The sequence below is a fragment of the Lissotriton vulgaris genome, chromosome 7 (assembly GCF_964263255.1).
Source record: "Lissotriton vulgaris chromosome 7, aLisVul1.2, whole genome shotgun sequence".
NCBI classification, from domain to species: domain Eukaryota; kingdom Metazoa; phylum Chordata; class Amphibia; order Caudata; family Salamandridae; genus Lissotriton; species Lissotriton vulgaris.
The window spans coordinates 1245472376-1245490468 of NC_141695.1; the positions used below are offsets into that span (position 1 = coordinate 1245472376).

The following is an 18093-nucleotide window of genomic DNA, read 5'->3' on the forward strand; positions in this document are numbered from 1 at the left end:
AATTGGCTGCAAGTGACTTATCACCCTTTTTATACACCGGCACAATTTCTGCCCCTTTCCATGAGATGGGCACTTCCATCCCTTGGGCTATGGCGTTTGCCACATACAAAATATATGATCGCCAGCGCCCTCTGTTGTTCAGAAATAGATCTGCGGGGACACAATACATGGCGGTAGCACGACCCTCAGTGACTTGGTCCAATACCCTATCCACATCATTCAAGGAGAAGATAGGTTCCTTGTACACAATATGGACATAGGCTCCTTCGCTATTACCAGTGGCATTAGCAGCATATTGGGGCTTTAAATAGTCGACCCAAGAATTGCAGTCAACATTATTATGAGGGCTCTCTCGATGTCCTCCCCTATCCCATTTAAAGATTTCCCCAAAAAGTTTGGGATTCTTTGCAGAGCACCCACTTTCAAATCCTGCCACAGGCGTTCTTCCCAGTCCCTTTTAGCAGCAAGTTGCTTGAGCCTGTAGTTCGCACGAGCTAGTTCTAATGTACCCATATCTTTAGACTTTAGGGCTAGACCCAAATCCCTCCTAGCTTGGCGACAGGAGCTATTACACCAGCTCTCGTTTTTTTTACTGGGATTCTTCTTTTTCCTAAACTAGGTTAACAGAAGTATGTTTTCAGTTTAGTAAAGAGCCTATTGTGTGCCTCTAGTAAAAGATAAGAGGGAGAACCTTTCAGTGTAACGACCTCCATAGCCTTTAAGGCCCCTACCAGGTCTTCCTCGATAATACTAAATATTTCCTGATGCTCTGCGACTTGACACCATTTAAGGTGTCGCTCATAGTTTGCCATAACTAAATCCGGGTAACAATGCCCTTGATGAGCATCACCCCCTGTATGAATGCCCAGGTTAAACTTTGCACGATGTATTAGCATGCATATGAACATGCTACATTCCATTTCGCCATAATGCACTCCCTACCCAGCATAATCTCCCTTTACAACAAATGGACTTGCCAAAGCACCTTGCTGGCGACTTCAACAGGCCTTCTTTGTCAGTTTAACCTCAAATACATGCATTTGTCAATTTTTTCATTCTATTATTGTTTACATTTTTAAATATTTGCAATCTGTGCACCGACTTTCGACTAGAAACACGATCTGTAAAGCTTGCCATCATGCACATATTCTTTTTTTATATACTTAATTGTAATGGTTTTAACTAACCGAACAATAAATATAATAATTGACAAAAATTGCCAATGGATAAGTTATATCAATATTTTTGAGAGCCTATCAGTAACACCATGCATCCTCTTGACCCGGTTAAAATACGTAAAATCTGAAAAACCATTTGAAATTGATTGACAACATTAATAATAAAAACGGATTAACTGCCCCACGGCTAAAGTGCATAGTGTACTCCAAAGCAGGACTTTATAAAGGAACTTGCCCTTGGGCCTCTTTCCTCTAGGTCGTCATGGAACTTCTTGGTGACATGCAATATCCTTATAATGTACGGAGGTGGGCAGTTTATCCCTTATACATCCAACCCAAAAACATTCAGGACCTTTTAAAAAGCAGCTATTAAGAACTCAGTTCATACCAATTAAACAGTATTTTTACATGGTCTCCTAATTTAGGTAATTGAGATTTACACGAAAATAGTTTGGATGGCAAATGCTGAATTCTATGCTTTTTCCTGGCTTATAATTAGGCCTCCCGGTTTTATGGTATTTTTTTTTTACGTCTGTATTTATCCATATTTATTTTTTGCCCCTCTTATCAGCATTTATCCATATTTATGTTGTGTTTGGTCAATAAATGACGTTGTAAAATGGTATATTTCCACATTTTCTAAACTAATAAACGTGCACTCATACTTTGATACCTTTCGTGTTTCAGAAAATTAAGTAGCCGGGGGGGCGTGGCTTCCGCGCCGTGGAGTGACGACGGCTCTCCCGTGAGCTCCGCCGAGCTATGGGCGTCTACTCTACTTTCTCACCTCTTCCCCGCCGATGGCCACCTGAATTTGCGAGGTTTCTGCGGCGGAATGTACACTGCACCCTTCCTTCGCGATTTCGGCGATTGTAATGCCATTTTTCCCGTGTAGCGCACTCTGGCAATTTCCGGCATCCAAGGGACGCGGGCGGCCGCCATTTTGTGCCGCTGAGCCCGCGTCCTCTCACCAGCTTGGCAGCCTCGCCTGGATGTGGACGCAGCCTGCATCAAATTACCAGTAATGTGCTGACTTTTGTTGTATTCTTCCTCCCAAGGTATGGCACAGAAATTATTCTATTGACAGTGTTTTCACGGACTTCTCCCCTCAGTGTATTCCTTCTTGGAGTTATGGCGGCCATTTTAAGTGCTGAAAGGGAAACGCTCGATAATATGCACACTTTGTGAAAATGACTGTCTTATTCACCAGCCAGCTTTCCACCTTGTTGTCTTTCCTATTTGTTTTACCTATCTCCATGGCAATTTGGCTGATTTAGAGCTTTTGTTCATCAGGAGTTGGTATATTCCAGCCTACTGTGGATTCTGGGCATTTGACCAAGGTGTGTGCTGCAGTTATCATTTCTATTTTCTTCATATGCTGTGTGACCTTCGATTCTGTGCTTTTACAAATCTCTCTTCGTGCCATTTGGGATTTTCATGTCATTCCATTCAATAGTCACTCGATTCTGCCATCCTGCCACGTCATCCAGTCACTGCGATGGCTCATGACACTAGTACTGTCAAATCATCTCTCACTGGCACAAAACCAAAGAGACTCAAAAATGACCCCCCTCCCCTATTCACACCTCTCCAAACACCATTTTGGATTCCATACTGGAGGAGGTGAGGGGTCTACAACCTTTTATGTCTGCCACTAATGAGAAGCTTAAGCAGATTGAGGAGAGATGGGTCATTATGGAAGGTAAAGTCCTAAACCTAGAACAACGAGTCAGTGATATACAGGATGCTTCTTCTATAATTCCCCAACTGGAACAAGAGATTCACTTGCTCAAGCTCCACACTGAGGACCTTGATAATCGTAATAGACGTAACAACCCACGCTTATATGGTGTTCTGGAGAATATTGGAGGGGTCTGATATGGTGTTGTTTGTTCGAAAGTTCCTACATGAGCTTCTAGAACTCCAGCCAGCGTCCCATCCTCTTAATATCCAACAAGCTCACCACCTAGGGCGCCTCACTCCAAATGCTTCTAAGCCTCGTGGCATTATTGTTTTATTTCTTGAATTTACTGAACTAATGACTGTGCTCAAAGCTGCCAGACTTAAGCGTCGTCTTGTATGGTCGGGTCATAATATTTTTGTTTCACAGGATCTCTCCAACGCAACTAATGCCCGACGGAAAGAATTTTTGAATCTTCCTCCTCAAATGCGACAGCTAAATATCAAGTATGGTATTCTGCATCCCTGCTTATGTAAGATCACGCACAATGGACATACTCGTTCCTTCGATGATCCTGAGAAACTCCATGCTTATCTACAAACTGTTTCCTCACCTGCGATTGACACTAATGTTCGATATTCTCTCGCAGACTTGATTCTGTTGTGCTTATTCTTCGCTTTGCTTCTGTCATGATTCAGCTCATGCTTCTTCCTCTCTCTTGTTTGATCTATCTTTTTGTAGCCCTGATTTTGTTGTGGCTATATGGTTAATCTTTCGATGCCTTGGCTTTTTACTTGTTTCACCCTCTCCCTTGAGGTTTTGTAGTTTCTCCCTTTTTCTGCCCGTCCTTGCTCTCGTGTTGCTCATTGGGACCCATGTTCTCTTTGGCGTTTTCCATGTCCCCGATGTCTTGGCCATTTCTTTCCTCTCAGACCTGGCTTTTTCTGCCTTGATCTGTCTCCTTGTCTTCCTTCTGATGTTCTTTTCTTTTTTCTTTCCTTCCTTTCTTTCTCTCTCTTTTCCTACGATCTTCCTTTCCTCTGGGCTCTCCCCTATTTCTTTTTCCTTGGACAGTCTCTGTTTTTTGTCCTATGGCTTCTTTGGTTCTTGTTGTCTCGCACAGTGAGTTTGGTATATTGTATTTTCATTCATTATGTCTATTGGGTATTTTATATTGGTGTAACATGTTTCTTTGCTTTGTCCTCCCTTGTAGATGTTTTCCTTGCAGTGTATCCACCCCACGTGTACTGCCCCATCCTTACCTTACATCATGTGTAATTTTGCGACGTGGAATGTTCGCGGCCTTGGTCATCCTGTCAAGCGTCAGAAGGTATTGTCCCATTTGTCTAAAATTGATTCTCAAGTTGTTTTTCTCCAAGAGACTCATTGTACAGATGTTGAATTTTCTAAGTTAAAACGTCATTGGGTGGGTCAAGTGGTATTTTCTCCTGCGGTTAACAAGAAAGGGGGTGTTGCGATTTTGTTCCATAAAGGGTTGTCAGTCCAAATTTTATCGTCTCAAAATGATGACGAAGGACGCTGGGTAATGGCAAAGGTTGTGATCCAAAATAAAACTTTGATTCTATTAAACATTTATGGTCCAGTTCGGCCAGATCCTAAATTTTGGAACGATATCAAAATCCTTATTTCTACTATGGACTGCCCTAATATTGTAATTGCTGGTGACTTTAATCAATGGTTGGATCCATTCGCAGACAGGCTTTCATCTCACAAATTTCAACCTGATAAAACCCATAAATGTTTCCAATCTGCCATTGCCTCGCGTCCTCTTTACGATGTTTGGAAAACATGTAATCCTGATACCCTTGAATATACCTTTTTTTCCAATGTTCATCATACCCGTTCTAGGATAGACTATATTATGGTTAGTAAGTCTCTCCTTCCCTCACTCCAAAAGTCTGATATTGGTTCTATCTTTCTATCTGACCATGCACCTGTCCATGCGTCCTTTGATCTCACCTCAACTTCCTCCAAATTCCGTCGATGGAAATTCAATACATTTCTATTGTCTGATGCTACTTTTGTTAAGGAAGCTACGGTCTATATTAATGAGTTTTTTCTCCCTAATGATCCTTCTGATACCTCTATTCCTAATAACTGGGACGCTTTTAAAGCTGCTTTCCGCGCATTTACTATTTCTTATGTTGCAAAAAAGAAGAAATTTAATAGACTCAAATATGACGACCAACTCAAGCTTATTAAATCCCTTGAGCACTCATATTTTTCCTCTAAATCCAAAGATGCTCTTCAGAATCTAATCAAAGCTAAGTCTGAATTAAATAAGATTGCTACGATCGAAGCTTGTAACACCTTATTGAAAATTAAATCCAAATACCATGGGGGCCAAAACAAAACGGGTAAAATGCTGGCAAATTATCTCAAAATCAAATCTGAACGTAAAACGATTGGTCCTATTCTTAATGACCAAACTAATAAGTTGGTTTCCTCAGACGAGGATATTGCAGAAGTCTTTCATAATTACTATCAAACTCTTTATACTGATGATACTCACCCATCGGACTCTAACCTAACGTCTTTTTTTGAGGGTCTCCCATCTCCTCCTTCACTCCCAGATGAATTTGCCCAACTTGAGAAAGATATTTCTCTTCAAGAAATTCTCCAAGCCATCTCTTCCCTTAAAAAATCTAAAGCCCCGGGTCCTGATGGATTACCTATTGAATTTTACTCTGCATTTCATAACATATTTGTGCCCCAATTACATCAACTTTTGAATTCTTTTATCTCATCTGCCAAAGCTTCTGGATCCTTCCTGGAAGCCCTCATTATCATAATTCCCAAACCAGACAAAGATCACTCCCAATGTAAAAATTTCCGCCCTATTTCCCTGATTAATTATGATTGTAAAATATTTGCTAAAATTCTTGCCTCTCGCCTAGATGTCCTCGTCCCTCTTTTGATTAAAACTGATCAGGTTGGCTTTGTAAAAGGCAGGTTGGCCTCTGATAATGCTCGTATGTTCGCTAATATTATTTCCCACAGTAAATCATTTAAATCTCCCTTTGCAGCTCTGTCCTTGGATGCAGAGAAAGCCTTTGATCGGATCAACTGGCAATTTATGTTTCGGTCTTTGCAATGGTTTGGTTTTGGTCCCTTTTTTATTTCCTTAGTTAAACTCCTTTATTCCTCCCCCTGTGCTAGTATTTTTGTCAACAACCAATTTTCTAGATTTTTCTCCTTGAATAGAGGCACGAGACAGGGTTGTCCTCTTTCCCCATTATTATTTATCCTATGTCTTGAACCGTTTTTGGAACATATCCGAACTAACCCCAATATCCATGGTTTTAAATTAGCGTCTATTGAAACAAAAATATCTGCATATGCAGATTATATCCTTGTTTATATGGCTGACCCAGTCTCATCTTTACCACATTTCATGGATGAAGTTCGTTTATACTCTTCCATCTCTGGTTATAAACTTAATCTCTCCAAAACAGAAGTCCTTCCTCTCAACTCCATTTGTTACCAATACATGTTTCAATCCACTGACTTTGCCTGGTGCCCTTCCAAAATAAAATACCTTGGCATTTGGTTTTCCTCCTCTCTCGCTGATTCCCTTAAGTTTACCTTTGATTCCCTTGTTAACAAACTCCAGTCCCTTCTCCAAAGTTGGTCTCCCTTATTTTTGTCCTGGTGGGGTAGACTGGATACTATTAAAATTATGATTACGTCACATATTCTTTATACTGTATCTATGCTCCCCATAAAAATTCAGTGCTCATACTTTGCTCGTTTGAATTCTATATGTACCAAATTCTTGTGGAATGATAAACACCCCCGCATTGCTTTGCAAACTCTCATTCGTCCAAAAAATGAAGGTGGAGTACGGTTTCCCAACTTTAAATTATATCACTCTGCTTTTGTTATAAAACAATCCTTCACTTTAGCATATGATTTTTTGACTTCGCCTGTACCCAGATGGGTGGTGTTTGAATGCTCCTTGTTGAAAGATTTTTCGTTTCAACATGCTGTTTTCATGTTCAATTGTTCCTTTTTGTCCAAACACCCAGTTCTGAAGTACTCGAGGTCGCTGCTGCTTGACACTTTTACCAAAGACCTATCTCCCCTTCAATGTTTTTTATCGTCCACTGTGTGGTATAATAAGTTCCTCAAATATAAGGGCAAGTCTTTCTATTACAAATACTGGAAAGAAAAGGGGATCTCTTTTGTACATCAATTCCTTTCCAATAATTCTATTCTCTCTTTCCAAAAGTTGCAAAATCTATATCAACTGCCTATTTCGTGTTTACGGGAGTATATCATCATAACTGATGCTATTCGCTCTCACTTATCGTCCCTTTCTCCGCCCGATGTTTTACCCTCCTTTTCCCCCACATCCCCACTCTACCCTTTGTTCTCTTTACAACAACCAAAAGCTGCCCATGTATATAGATTACTGGTTTCTAATGTTTTAGATCGTCCTAAATCCTTTTTTGAGACTGCCTGGGAAGCTGATTTGAATATTTTGTTACCAGTTGATGTTTGGCACCTTTCATGGTCCAAATTATTTAAGGTTTCTATTGCTGCACGCATCACTCAATCCCTTTTTTCATTTATCATAGAGTTGTTTTTACACCTGTAAGTATTTCCAAGTTTTCTCCTGCTTCACCCTCTACATGCTGGTCTTGTTCTTCTGAACCAGGTACACTTAAACATCAACTGTTTGACTGCCCTTCTGTCTTCTCATTTTGGAACTCTATCTGGGATATATGCATGCGTATGTTTAAATGTTCTGCACCATTCTTGTTAGCAAATGTATTTTTAGGTTCTTTATCAGATGATATAGATATGATCTCATCTAATGCTCGGTTACTTGATTTGTTCATTGCTATTGCATTTAAAGTGATTCTATCTTGCTGGAAAGATAATTCTAAAATTTCTGTTATAACTTGGTGGAATTTCATATGCGATGAACATAGAATTTCTGTTGCTTCTTCTTCTTCTGTCCCTCTAAAAATCAAATCTGATCTCCTATGGATCCCCTTTGTTTCTTACCTCTCTTCTACCCATTCCATGTGAGTTTATATCCTGCTCTTCTTCTTGCATTTTCCCAACTTTCATCTAGCTTCTTTCTCTCCCCCTCCTCCTTCCTTCTCTGTCTTTTCCCTCTTTCCTATCTTCTCTCTTCTTCTTTTCTTTACTCTTATTTTTCTCCTCATTGGTGTTTCTGGAATTTTTTATTAACTTGAATGCCTCCTGTCTTAAATTATTATAATCACTTACATTATTGTATGGCTTTGTTTGTGTTTTTGCTAAAACTCAATAAAAATTTCTTAAACAAAAAAAACCAACAAAAAAAAAAAGAAAATTAAGTAGCCAATTATTGCATAACAATACACACACAGGTAAATATTAGCATTATTCTACAAAAGGATGCTGCCATATGTTGTTATTTAAGGAAATCTCAACCTGGTTTCTAACGTCACATGCCATCTAACGGTTCAGCTGTTGCCCTGAAATTGATGAAAGAAAGTAGGGAAAGTCACTCAAATGAAGCCACATTTTCTGTATTTTTCCATTTTTTGAAAAAAATACAGACAGAAAACATACTATTTTCTGTCTGCATTTATTTGTATAAATCTGTAAAAACGGAAACCTGCGAGCTTTACTTATAATGTATTCATTTATTTTTATATAAGGCTTACTACCCCTGGTGAGGCGTTCATTTCAACTGCTGAATTTTTTAACACGCCCCCCAAAAGCATTGCCGTGCAGAGACATAAGGCACCCACACAGCAACAAGCTGAGATAGTGCGGCCTACCTCTCAACATACCCGCATATATTGTTCTAGACCTCAACATCTTTGACCCCTGCGTTTGCTGAATGCACCTCTGGGCCCTGCCTTTATACTGTCATCCTAATACAACAGACCCAAAAATGAACCCATCTCAGTCCCTTACTCCAACTGGAACCACTGATCCTCGGTGCTTTACAGGCGCATAATGCTGGCATAAGCGCTTCACACAATATTATAACTCTAATGCATGTTTCTGTAGGTATGGTGTGAGTTTGGGGCCATTCATTCAGCGCCCCTGGAAACATGTAGCAGGGAAGGACCAAATTATGTGGCAACGTTGTTAAAATTATGCCTCAAGCAATTGTGAATTATGCGGTGTTCAGCAGCCCATGTATGAGCAGCGTTGCTTGCTCTAACACATATTAATTCAAATGGGAGCCAAAAACTGTGCAAACTGCAAACTTTTCTTAAAGCAATGTATACATGTTCATCAGAACCCATTGAAAATGTTTCCCACCAAAAAACATTGATTTTTGTCATGCATGGAAGGAAGCACAGCTGCCCCTTTTTATCCCCACTGCACCATTTTAACTGGTACAAGATAACTGTATCTACAAATTCTTCCAATAAAATCTTTTTGAAAAAAAAAATTGAGTTTCCACTTCCAAAAACCCCAAATTGTGTGTGTAAAACACACAATGCTGCTCTAAGCAGAAGGCGAGCTTGCATGTATACATTTCAAGTAATAAAAGATGTGCCTCTTTTATTCGGTGGATCTGGGTTATATATTTAAGAACTCGTCTCTGGTGTTGCTTTTACTTTTTGTCCACACGAGAGACGTCAAAGGCGTATTTTTCATCAAGAGCCCCGTAGAACAGCAGTTTACGCTCCGTGTGTGTACTGTAAACATGTCGCTAGGGGGCAGTCTAGATATAAATGATGGCTTCAGTTCTGTTGTAGTCTCTGTTTAGTCTTTGCTCGTTATTCCCATAGGTACAGCCCTTATAAGCGGACATTGGCCCGGTATTTATTGCCGGGAACAAGGGAAGCGGCCTTGTTAATGATTGCTGGGGTTGGGGGCGGAAGGAGTCTCCTGAGGCGATAATGAGCCGGCAGCTGACAAAGGTCGCGGACAGAAAGACTTGTGGGATTACCTGAACCCAGAGACCAAAGCCCGACAGCTCGTGAGACCGGCCGCACAGGCGGGCAAGTAAGACCAGGTAGGTCGGTGCTGAGGGGGGCGGGACCGGATGTCTGAAGGGACAGGGCATCCGCGGGCATTACATTCTAGAGGCGGACGAGACACTGGCTGGGCGCGAGAGCCTTTTGGAACTATGAGCCAGAATAGGACAGTCTTCATGTGGTTACTGCTGCCCCTCCCCCTTACCTTGGTCAATATATTCCAGAAAGCCTTTTTGTTTGAAGCTGTTTTCTTATTGAATATGTGTATTTATTCAACACATTGTACTGTTGTTCACCTCAAAGATTTAGGGGCAAAGCATGTGATGTAAAATGAGAGAAAGGGGTACCCACCTAGTGGCTGAATTGCAGAAATCCTGGCTTCCCTAACTTTACCAAAGTGTTTAATAGACTTAAGTATTGCTTCCTAAACAACAAGCTAGGCCGCCTATAGAATACACATGACAGCTGATTTGCCTCTTCGTTCACTAATAGCATCATTGCCAGGGCGGGGAGGGTGGCATGAATATTTCTACGTTCACAATTAGAAGGTATTCCTTCTGAAACAAATGCCACTCAGTGCAGTGGTACAGTCTACTGTTTTAAAGTCAAATGCTTCTGCAAACTAAAGAAATACATTCATTTTAATTCCGAAGTGTCTTTCTCCTATTGTTACAAGAAGTTTGCTGCACAATTTAGTTCCCAAATTTGCTGGCTTTATGGCTCTTAGACCCAAGCTAGGACCTTGATTCGGCTCTCACTGTTAATTTGGTAACTCTCTCGCCTTTATTAATCCCTGCTCTCATTTTATTAACTCCACCACCCTATGCCCTCCTCACCTGCCCCTGCTTATCCATCGCACCACCCGTTCAATCAGCATAGGGATCTTCATGTACAACAGATATGGTGCTACACATTCCTCCTGCATAGATTACCACGAGCTTGGCGATTCAAAGCGCTATTCATGTCAGGTGTGACTTTTCACTTTGGTCAATGGTTCTCGTTTTATCGCGGATGAAAGGCTAAGTCGGTGCAACATGCCTTAAACCCGTTTCCAGGCTGCGCTCTTTTCAGCAACAGACGGATGCCCGAATTGGGCCATCGTTCTGTCGGGAGGACTCAGCTGCCACCATGTATGGGTATCTTTTATGTGACGGCTGGGGTCACAGTTGCGACCCCTGGCCTGCCTCTTGGGACCCCTGGCAATGTCTTTGCGACCCAGGACTCAGGCTGCAAAGGGCAGCACCAGGAACAGAGGGAACAAGACATTTCCTTTGAAAATAAAAGCAGCTTTTGGATTTAAACACCGGTTGCTCCAGTCTGTTCCTGTTGGGGACAGGCCACAGTTGAAACTTGCACCTGGAGAAGTGTGGCCCAATGGTTAGAGAGGCAGACTCTGATGCAGAAGTCTGGCCCGGGACCAGGGTTCAATTCCCCGCCTCGGCGGGTCTTGGGCTCAAAATTCCACGGATCTGATCATTCTAGCCTCGGTGCCTATTCCAATCATGGAGTCCCACTCTGCAACTCTGGGCAATAGCTTGCCTAATCTCCACAACGGCCCCCACAACGCTAAGGATGCCTGGCCTCCACCTTGGGGGTGCCCAGGAGTGGACGCCTCACAGGGAAAGCCAGGATGGGTTCCACAGCGGTATTCGTACAAGCGCCTTGAGACCCTTGAGTAGTGCGCCATACAAGTATCAATTTACATTTACACTAGCAGCCCGTCCCGACCTTGTCCGGGAGCAACAGGCAGCTTCCCCGACCCCCGCCCGCCCCTATATTGTCCATCAGGTCGGGCCCCCGCCTGGCCCGTCCCCCGCCTTCCCCGACCCGAACCACTTCTCAATGGACTTGTGTACAACATATCTCTCTAGAGCGAACTCCCACTTTCGTTGCTAGGCAGGGCAAATCTTTAAAAACTAACCACTCTCCCACTATGCATATTTCAGAGTGGCCTGACCGCATGACTACAACAGCCCGTCCCCCGCCTGCCCCGACATGGGTCCCCTTACCTCCGCCGGCGCTCCTCCCGCCTGTCCGCTTGCACCGCCGCTGGCCTGTCCACTGCTCCTCACGTGACCGCTCCTCCCCCGCGCCATGTCCGCCGCTCCTCCGCCGGCGCTCCTCCCGCCTGTCCGCTCGCACCGCTGCTGGCCTGTCCGCTGCTCCTGACGTTACCGCTCCTCCCCCGCACCATGTCCGCCGCTCCTCGGACGCCGCTCCTCCCCGTGCTCCTGAAGTGAGCATGCACGTCGCGGCCGGCGCTACTTTGAGAGGACTACTATTTTTTTTAAATATAAATATTGTAAATGACGTTTATTTTTTACATTTATATAGCCTATAACCATCTACATACCCTGACTATTTCAACGGTGTATCGGGTGTGTAGATTGGCGCTGTGGTTCCCGAGTTTACCCGCCTCAAAGCCTGGAAGTTCTTACTTTATTATAGTAGCATAGATTTACACCTGTTTCAATTTTTCCCATCAGATAAGTGTTTTCTAAGGTGTTGCCTAGCAACATACCTTCAAGGCCCCCACAGGTCCAAGACTCTAGACTGGAGTAAGAGGTGTGGCGCTGCGGCTAGGGCGATTGACTTCGGAATCTGGGAAACATGGTTCGATCCCCCACACTGGCGGCAGATTAGCCCAGCACCATGTGACTCTGGGCAATAGCATGCTTAATCACTGGTGTAACGAAAAGTGAGGGGGCCTCCCTGCACGGTACCTAGGGGGGCCCCCTCCAGGCTCAATCAGGAGCTCTTCCAGCCAGAGTTCAGTGCAGAGGGGGCCCCTTGGAGCTAGGGCCACCCCCGCACCGCATGGCCTGCGGTGGGGGGCCTGTGTTTCGCCCCTGTGCTTAATCTTCCCGACGGCCCCCTGTGCCTAGAGACCCTTACTGGTGATTGTGCGCTTTACAAATGTGGATTATTATTATTACTCCACCGGGAAGGAACACACGTCTCTTGCAGGCTCGCTTCTCATTGGACAGCATGAGGAGGAGTTAGGACTCCTGTCAGTAGTTTGAGTCCATCTTCCTGTGATGCTGGACTTTTGGGTTTATGGAACCAGTGCTCTCAATAACCATATAGAATTATAGATGGTCACAGTAGGCGCTTCCATTTGTTTCCATTTACAATAGCTACATTCTGAAATTGCTAATGGGCCACCCGTCCATGTTTGAGTGTATTTTGCTGCGTCATTTATTTGTCTTGTGTGTGACAATTTGAGTGGCATTTAATTGCAAGTAAAACTAAGCAGCTATGCCTTGGTAGCGAAGTCAATTTCAGAAATGAGCCCCCCCTCTCCCCGACCTCTGATGTAATTTGAGGGAGCATGTTGGTTTCTGTTTCTTGCATTTTTTCTTTTTATATGAGCTGTTGGTTTAGAAATCCTGAACTTGATGGAAGCTTGTCACTTTTAACAGATATAATAAGGTTATTAAAATGTATGGCCAAGCATTAGGGGTGGGGGATGCTCATGGGGCTGTGGGCAATGTTTCTTTATGATCTATGGACAAGTAAATGTATAAATGCTCATTTAGACATTACTTATAGTCAATGATGGACAGAGTTTTTCCGTGGTGAACACGGGGTCGGATGTAAAGAGATATTTTGTGTTCACAAAACCTTTAACTTGCACAGTTTGCAACCCAAAATAGTTTTTTGTTATGCACTAAACATTTTATGTGAATCAGTAAATCACAAAATAGGTTTGCATATGCATAATGAATTGCTGTTTGAACGGGGCATGTTTAGGGCCCCACATCCATACTGCAATTCACAATGGAATTTGGAATGTATCAATTTTTAGTGACTGAAATCCTGTTGCAAAACATTGACCAGTTACTGATACCTGGGTTAGGCTGGTAACTCATTGGCAAAAGGGAAGGGGAAACCTTCCCTTTTGCGAATGTTAAAACAAAGTTTATTATGGAGTAGGCAGTGGTCCCCGGAATCACTACCTACTCTCAAACTTTAAAAAAAAAGAAATCTTGTTTTGAAATACAGCCGTATTTAATTTAAGAAAAATGGGCTGTATTTAAAAAATCAAAAAGTGATCATAGACATAGTGGTCTACTGACCCCAGTAGGCCATTATCCTTACGATGGCCGCTGTTGTAGAGGATGGGCTCTACATATTGACTGAAGACTTCAATACATTTCCCTTTAGGACTCATCACAAACTGGCTGCGTTCTTTCTGTGCACCGACCCACACCAGCCACCAATCGAATGAGTCGCAATTTGAATAGTAATGAGGTAGGCTGGATTGCAACCCATGCCAAATGGATATCTTGCGAGCCAACATATTAGTGTAAAGATTAATTAGCAAAAGGTTGGTGCACCTTTTGCGACCATTTTCTGTGAATGGAATTTATATACATCTGGCCCACTATGTTTCAAGTTTTCAGTGGGAAAGGTTAGTGCTAATTTTCCTGTTGTCAGTTTCTCCGTGCTTAGGTCAACTCTGTAGGTGTTTTTTTATTACAGGCTTGTAGCCCAGGCAGGAGGCGTTGATAGGCTTAATCATTTATAAGTGATTTAAACATGGTTCTTTCTCTGGGATGATGGCTAAGTGGTAGACACCTGTTTAGTGGTGCTGCTTCCCTGGCACACCCAAGGTTCTCTTAGAAGATTTGCTTCTTTAATTCCAAGTAAAAATACAGAGCCCACAGCATGCGTTCCTCAGCTTCAGCGGTCAGGCAGAAACTGACTCGACCGAAACCACGACCACCTATATAAATAACCACCAACCTTTCAAATACATAAATACATAGCTTGAGGATGCAACCTCAAATAACAATACACTCTAACATCCATGTTTATTATTGAGCATGTGGCTATGTACACATGCTAGGGATATGACTGCCCACTCGCTCACACACAACCGCACACCGCAGGAAGTGCCACAGCACACATAGTACAACAGGCTTGCCAATTGCTGCCATGCTCTACTGCCTAATGTAATCTGTGAGTATCCCGAGCCGAAAGTTACACGTTTTGAAGGACATCTCTCGTTTAGAGGCAGGGTCAGGCCTTTAGCGACAGTGACTATCAGTTGCTAGTCAATCAGATGTCCCTCAATCAGCGTTGGATTGGTAACGAGGGCACTCGGGCAATGCCCGAGGGGCCGGTGTCCAGTTCCAGCTGTAGGCTGCTTTTTTGAGCAGCCTGGGGGGCTGATTTGGGCAGTTTCTGCATTGTTCAATGCCACCAGCGGCCCAGTGAGTGCCTGAGTGGCCTTTCTGGAAGCAGATGGGCGTCCATTACCTCCCTCTTATCAACGGCAGAGGTGTCACTCCCTTCCTCTCGCTGGGTCGGCCAATTAATATATGTATATTGAGTGGTGCAGGGGGCTTGAGCAAAAGTGGCCTCACTTGTTTTCAAGTATTTCACCAGTGTAAACTAATCCGTGCATTTTTTTAACCCCTTCGCTGCGGGGTTAATTCCCCGACGTTGCAGGGGGGGTGAGCACGGCACTGCGGTGCTCGTGACAAGACCAGCTCGCCATGACATGAGTCACAGTGGAGCTGGGCTCATGAAGAGCTGGTCTTGTCATGACCCCGCCCACTGATTAATTCGCCCCCACAGGCGGGGAATCAATCGCGTGTGGGCGGAGCGGCTCCGCTATGAGGAGACCAGCTTGTCATGAGCACAGCTCCACTTTAGCTCATGACGAGCTGGTCAAATCATGAGCGCCGAAGAGGTTAACCCCCCCCTTTTTTATAAAATTTCACTGAAGCATTGTTTTGCAAGGCAATATGCAATTGTGGGTCACATTTTGTTTAGCCTGCCCGCGCTGATTTTTAATCCCAATCCATCCCTGCCCTCCAGGCCCCACAAACCCCTTCCTTACATTACAGGGACTTTTCCCTATGGTGGCCGGGCAGTGGCATTTGTCATCATGTCCCACTGACCAGACTCCCAGGATGGTTAAGTCTCTCCTCAGTAATAAGGCAGACTCCCCACTCTTCCATAGTTACTTCCTCTCACCATTGTGTGGTCCCTTCGTGGTAGCTGAACAGCACCACCCTTGTGGGGATGGGTCAATGTAAACAAGTATCACTTAATCAATGCAGTTGGAGGAATCGAAGACTGCACAATGTGGTCCAGTTACAATTGAGCTTCAGACTAAATGCACTGAATCCTGGCATAACCAGGACACAATGTCATGCTTGGTTTCAGTAGCTATGATGTGTCACTATACTATTGGGAATGAAGCGCTGTACCACCACGAGGCAGCTTTGTTTACTCCGCTGGAACTGCATGACAATCTTCGGTCCTACTGGTGATGCGGGCAGGTCTTCTTAACACTAGAGTGTTTTTTCATGTAGCTCCTGCAGCACTTCATATGTGCCAGGCCTTCACTGGGATTGTGCGTGACATTTTGATGTTTCTATTGTGCCTGTGTCTGATTTAACAACGTCTTAGGTTTCACACGTTGAGGACCACTTTATCACTTCAGGTGTGAGACATTGTGAAGATGAGCATCACACAGGTTCACAAAATGTTTTAACCCCTTCCGTGCTCATGACGAGCTGAGCTCGTCATGTAACGCAGCTTTTTGAAAAAAGCCGCACAGCGCAAAAATAACCGCTGCACGCATGTGGTTAAAGTAAAGGAGGCCCTCTGCACCAGCAGGAGACTTCCCAGGCAGCCGCTCGTACCTGCAAGCAGGCCATGCACTTGTGTTTCCAGGGACATCTTAAGGTTTTTGGGGGCCCTGGGCCAAACGTACTTTGGGGGCCCCTTCAGATCAGCTTTGAATTTATGATCTAATTTCAGCTCTTTCATGCTTTCTTTGGCCAGGTCACTGACAGTGCACAGACACACTCTCCAAATGCTAAATGTTTTTATATCTAATATTCATGGACGTGTTTTCAATACTGTAACACAGCAGCATCTCACTAACATTACTGCAAATAATCTCTGGGACACCTCCCATTTCTCATATGTTAGGTTCTGTTTTGATCTAAAATAAACTTTTTTGTAGATGTTACATAAACACAACATTTCTCTGCAAAATGTCTGTACTAGACTCTCAAATATCACCCACATTAAAAATAACATGAAAAAAAAGGGTATTTAAAAAATATGTTTAAGAATCATTCAAGGTCATTAGGACAATCTCTGCAGAACAGAGCTGGCTCTTTCGGGGGGGGGGGGGGGGGGCTGAAAGGCTTGGGTCCTGGGCCAGAGCCATTGCCCATGCCTTAAAAAGTCTCTGCGTCTTTCCTCGAAGTGGGACGCCCCACACTAAGAGGCAGAATTTCCTGCAGTCAAGAATACCCCATGAGCTGAGTCAAGAATACCCCATGAGCTGGAAAGGGCTAATATCAAACCTGTTTGGTAGCTCTTCCAACAGCAATGCATCACAGGCTAGTCTAACACATTTTCACCCAATCAGTTTCGGTGTGCTGATGCCGGCCCTGACTTATTTATTGCCAGATGTGGTAATTGCAAAGCTAACAATACATAGTTACTGCTTGGGTCATCACTGATGTGAAGCCTCACTATGATTAGGCAGGAAAGGACACACCTAAATTCCATTGACCTGCTTTCTGTTCAGGGGCGTAACTCCACGGGGCCATGGGGAGTTACACCCCCATAATACATTTATTATCTGGTAAATAATTGGGTACATGTGCTTTTGGTTGGTATGATGAGGCGTCTTTCAGAGCTCACCAGGAATCTTTACACACACTCAGACAAACACACACACCCACCCTTTCTCTGTTTTGAAAGTCTTAAAAAATGTTGGTAAATTTACAAAATACTGTTTTTGCTCACTTAGTACCTCTACCAATCTGCATTTCTCCCCCCTTCCTCTGCCCCTTAAACCCCGCTCATGCACCATGCCCTCATATCATGTATTTTAACCTTATATGTCTGCGTGATTGTCGCAAAATCTGAAGCTCACACCTCGGCAATCTTACTGACCAAGCCACGCCCCTGTTCAAGCCAGCTCTGTAAGAGGGCTGGGCTGGTCCCACGTGCACTGCTCACCCCGCGCGGCCTACCGGGAGACTTAAAGTTGACCGTGGTGGTTTCGTGGCGGAAAGGGCTCTCTGAGCTGGACTGGGGCAGAGCGGAGCCTGGCTAGGGTGACCAACCGTCTGTAAATTTCACGGACAGTCCGTAATTTCGGCCGTCTGTCCGTTGTCCGTGAAGGATTCTTTAACGGACGCCATTTGTCCGTAATTTTAACCCCAGGCACCGGTCGCAACACCCTGAAGCCGGCACAGCTTCCACCCACCTCCCTTCTTGACTCTGTTCCAAA

The 18093-nt window shown here is 43.8% G+C and overlaps 1 protein-coding gene and 1 long non-coding RNA gene across 3 annotated transcripts in view; one reads left to right on the top strand and one right to left on the bottom strand.

Annotated features, from left to right (window-relative positions):
• Positions 1 to 9692: 9692 nt before the first annotated feature.
• CDHR2 (cadherin related family member 2) overlaps positions 9693 to 18093 on the top strand; it is a 464115-nt gene continuing 455714 nt past the window's right edge. Inside the window, exon 1 of one of the 2 annotated variants that reach the window (XM_086931759.1) lies at positions 9693 to 9856. The gene's annotated coding sequence lies outside the window, so the exon portion shown is untranslated. The remainder of the gene's footprint in view (positions 9857 to 18093) is intronic. The other variant, XM_086931760.1, reaches the window with a different exon arrangement.
• Positions 9800 to 13805, bottom strand: LOC147703323 (uncharacterized). The gene is made up of 3 exons (XR_015297573.1): positions 12755 to 13805; positions 12283 to 12366; positions 9800 to 11174 (listed from the first exon to the last, which is right to left on the bottom strand). It is a non-coding gene; the product is annotated as an uncharacterized LOC147703323 (long non-coding RNA).